Source organism: Caretta caretta, chromosome 1 (genome assembly GCF_965140235.1).
Source record: "Caretta caretta isolate rCarCar2 chromosome 1, rCarCar1.hap1, whole genome shotgun sequence".
In the NCBI taxonomy this organism is placed as follows: Eukaryota; Metazoa; Chordata; order Testudines; family Cheloniidae; genus Caretta; species Caretta caretta.
The window spans coordinates 5,831,062-5,835,875 of record NC_134206.1 but is presented as its reverse complement, the minus strand read 5'-3'; the positions used below and the strand labels follow the sequence as shown (position 1 = coordinate 5,835,875).

At 48.5% G+C, this 4,814-nt stretch overlaps 1 pseudogene; it reads left to right on the top strand.

Annotated features, from left to right (window-relative positions):
- The first annotated feature begins 2,487 nt into the window (after positions 1-2,487).
- On the top strand, positions 2,488-3,421 carry LOC125633245 (olfactory receptor 51G2-like; annotated as a pseudogene).
- The last annotated feature ends 1,393 nt before the right edge of the window (positions 3,422-4,814 follow it).

Below are 4,814 nucleotides of genomic sequence, written 5' to 3'. Positions count from 1 at the left end.
AATAATAGAGCTGAGGTGCAGGAAAGGGGAGTGTAATAGTGATTGTATGTAATTTTCACCCATCACATGTATAGACGCGATAAATCGATCCCCGATCGCTCTGCTGTCGACTCCAGAACTCCACCACGGCGAGAGGCAGAAGCGGAGTCGACGGGGGAGCAGCGGCTGCGAGGACGCGAAGTAAGTCTATCTAAGATACGTCGACTTCAGCTACGCTATTCTCATAGCTAAAGTTGCATATCTTAGATTGATCCCACCCCCTAGTGTAGACCAGGCCTTACACATGCATGGCTGAAGTAACTTGCACACTCAAATGGATATTAGTGCAAACCTAGTGATTGCATTATTCACCAATATGTGATTCCAACCCTTCCCCTGCCCAGCTGAAGTAACTGTCTGTGTTAGCTTGTAACTTTGCAGATATCTACAGACCATTGCATGGGGAGAGGATGCAGGTCATGTGAGTATAAAGAGAAGCCTATAGGATGATTGAACTCTCTGGATTCAGTCAACACTGGCCAGGCAAAGCACTTCAGCTCCTCTTGGAGGAATTCTTGGGAGTCAAAGTGTATCACCGGGAGAATATGGTAAGGGAAAGTTAATACAGCCTGGTTGTCTTCGAATTTACACATGTAAATCTGGAGTGATATCATTGAAGTCAATGATACTGAATTCCGAACCTAGCCCTAAGAATTTATCCCATGTGCTGGAAAATGGCAAACACATTTATAATAGCTTCAATCCAGGACAGATAATTACAATGACCAGTATCACCATGCACTTGGAATGTGTTTGCACACATGTCATGATACAATGGGCTGCACTCAGAAGTGGAGGGCCAGAAAGGGTGTCTGTGTGAAGATGACAATTGTAAAATCAAACAGCGCTCAAGTAGGCTGCCAGAAAATATATCTCACTAATAGGTGTGAGGGGGAAACTTTCCCTGGGAGCAGGTTATCTCTTAGCTGCTGATTGCAGGGCTTATTCCACCTTCCTCTGAATCATCTGGACCTGGCCACTGGATACTGGGCTATATGGGCTACAGTTCTGATTCAGTCTGGCAGTGCCTATCTTCCTATTGGTGGTGTAAATCCAAGATTATGTTTTTGCTCATAGAATCATAGAATCATAGAATATAAGGGTTGGAAGGGACCCCAGAAGGTCATCTAGTCCAACCCCCTGCTCGAAGCAGGACCAAATCCCAGTTAAATCATCCCAGCCAGGGCTTTGTCAAGCCTGACCTTAAAAACCTCTAAGGAAGGAGATTCTACCACCTCCCTAGGTAACGCATTCCAGTGTTTCACCACCCTCTTAGTGAAAACGTTTTTCCTAATATCCAATCTAAACCTCCCCCACTGCAACTTGAGACCATTACTCCTCATTCTGTCATCTGCTATCATTGAGAACAGTCTAGAGCCATCCTCTCTGGAACCCCCTTTCAGGTAGTTGAAAGCAGCTATCAAATCCCCCCTCATTCTTCTCTTCTGCAGGCTAAACAATCCCAGCTCCCTCAGCCTCTCCTCATAACTCATGTGTTCCAGACCCCTAATCATTTTTGTTGCCCTTCGCTGGACTCTCTCCAATTTATCCACATCCTTCTTGAAGTGTGGGGCCCAAAACTGGACACAGTACTCCAGATGAGGCCTCACCAATGTCGAATAGAGGGGAACGATCACGTCCCTCGATCTGCTCGCTATGCCCCTACTTATACATCCCAAAATGCCATTGGCCTTCTTGGCAACAAGGGCACACTGCTGACTCATATCCAGCTTCTCATCCACTGTCACCCCTAGGTCCTTTTCCGCAGAACTGCTGCCTAGCCATTCGGTCCCTAGTCTGTAGCTGTGCATTGGGTTCTTCCGTCCTAAGTGCAGGACCCTGGACTTATCCTTATTGAACCTCATCAGATTTCTTTTGGCCCAATCCTCCAATTTGTCTAGGTCCTTCTGTATCCTATCCCTCCCCTCCAGCGTATCTACCACTCCTCCCAGTTTAGTATCATCCGCAAATTTGCTGAGAGTGCAATCCACACCATCCTCCAGATCATTTATGAAGATATTGAACAAAACCGGCCCCAGGACCGACCCTTGGGGCACTCCACTTGATACCGGCTGCCAACTAGACATGGAGCCATTGATCACTACCCGTTGAGCCCGACAATCTAGCCAGCTTTCTACCCACCTTATAGTGTATTCATCCAGCCCATACTTCCTTAACTTGCTGACAAGAATACTGTGGGAGACCATGTCAAAAGCTTTGCTAAAGTCAAGAAACAATACATCCACTGCTTTCCCTTCATCCACAGAACCAGTAATCTCATCATAGAAGGCGATTAGATTAGTCAGGCATGACCTTCCCTTGAGCTCCTGGGAGTCTCTAGAGTTGCAGTGAGGGCAGAAAAAAGTCCCACTAAATGTCATCCAGTCTCCTGTTATTTCTCCTTTCAGGAAGAAAAGTTCAAAACTCCTCAGACCTGCCCCGTACATTATGTCAGCTGTCAATGCCACCAAATTCAACTCTGCAGTGTTCCTGCTCACCTGCATACCTGGGCGGGAAGACTTGAATCTCTGGATCTCTATCCCCTTCTGCTTAATGTATGTTATTTCCATAGTAGGAAATTCAGTCATTCTGTTCATTATAAAAACAGATCCAAGCCTCCATGAGCCCATGTACATTTTCCTTTCCATGTTGGCCGTCATGGACCTTAGTTTATCTATAGCCACCATGCCAACGATACTGGGCATACTCTTGTTTAACTCAAGGGAGATCAGCTTCGATGCATGTTTTGCCCAGCTGTTCTTTATCCACTCACTTCAATGCATTGAATCCTCTGTGCTCTTGTTGATGGCCTTTGACCGCTTCGTTGCAATCTGTAACCCACTGAGATATGCCTCCATCTTAACCCTGCAGAGAATAGCCAAGATGGGACTTGTGTGTGTGCTAAGAGGAGTAGCCGTAATAATCCCACTCCCCCTTCTTCTGAAATGGTTCCGATATTGTCGAGCCAATGTCCTGTCCCATTCCTATTGCCTGCACCAGTAGGTCATGAAGCTGGCTTGTTCCGATATCACAGTCAATAGCATCTATGGCTTGTCTGGTTCACTCTTAATTATGGGGTTGGACTCGCTGCTCATCTTCCTCTTATGTGATGATCCTCAAAACAGTGCTGAGCATCACGTCCCAGGCGGAGTGCCTCAAGGCCCTGAACACCTGCGTCTCCCACCTCTGCATTGTCCTGCTCTTCTACACACCAGAGATAAGCTTGACTCTGATACACAGATTCGGGAATAGCTCTTCTCCCTTTCTTCAGATTTTCCTGAGCTATGTCTACCTGCTCGTTCCTCCCCTGATGAACCCAGTCGTGTACAGCGTAAAAAGCAAACACCTTCGTGAGAAAATAATCAGATTGTTTGTCAAGTGAAGGGTCAGTTCATCACCCGGCTCCAGCGCTGGTGACAAAGGAGACAAAAACATGGGACACGGACAGTTATTTAATTCTGGACCCTTACTTCTGAGATGAGATGAACTACTCATCTCCACTCTATAGAGAGAAGTTTAGATGGAGTCTAAGGCTTGGAGCAATGGGATATGGGTCCACCGCCACCCACTGGTGAGGGAGGCTAGCACACTGGGGGTAGGAGACCAAGGCAGGCAGGAGCATTTACAAAGTGACTGTGTTCATGGAGAGCCAGGGGACTGGTGGGATGTTGGCCCATAAACATCTGAATCAGTGGCTGCTCTGACCTCAGAGTTCCTGTCGATACTGTCAATATAGAGAAGGGATGCGGATGCTGTTTCCCATTACACCTGGCCTGTCACTGTCCCGTCTCTAGTTAAACTTCCACTGGCCAAGAGGAAAGCTGCAGGGGTGTTCTGCAGTCACAGTCCTGCTTCTTTCTGAGTGCTCTGGCTGCTGCGTGATCCATGAGGGTTGCAGCAGCTGTGGACAGGAGCTTTTCAAGGGACACCCACCCGTCCACTACTCCCTCAGCCAGGTGCTTGTGACTGAGTTGTGTCAGAGACATGATTAAAGCAGGAGCCCCAGGAGAAGCCATACCGGCAGTATGTCCCCGCCTCCCCACTGATGGTTCTGTACACCACCCACCTGCTGAGCCCACTCCTCACCGAGGCAGGGCAGAGCTGCGTGTGCGAGTGAGGGTCTGACACACAGGAGTCCTGTCAAGAGACTCAGGCCCAGATTCCCTCCTCCTCCCCTCTGTTTGTGATGTCCTAACAATGCAAAGGGGTGGAAAAGGGAATCTGCTCCCCATCAGAGGCAAGGCTGGCTCCTATCCCAGCCCAGCCCATTCAGTGTAGGGTGACCACTTTTTCCAAAGGCAGAAGCAGAACTTATGCAAGAGTCACGTCTCCACATTCACCGAGCCCCTGCTCCCCCAAGGCCAATCCCTCTTCCCCATCCCTTCCCCCAAGCCCCACCCCCTGCTCCTCCTCTTTACCTGAGGCTCCACCCCTCTCCAGGCCCAAAGCCAGAACCTGACCATGGTAAGAGCTACCCAGGGAGCCAGAGCCTATAGGACTAGCCGCTCTTCTCTTCTTCCTTGCCCTTCCACCTTCAGTGACTACCTGATGAGCCCCTTCTTCATTTTCCAACTCTGCAAACCTATTCTTGAGCTCTATTTCTCCTTCACTAGCCCATCTTTTCCTCTGCCTGGTTCTTTTAGTCACATGCTTCCACTGACCACTTTCCTCACCCAGTCTCCCCTCAGAATTCCCCAGCCCTAATTCCACCAGCAAGTCTGAGCTTTTCCCTTTAGATACCTCCATAATCTACACAAACCCCTTCCTAAACTCTT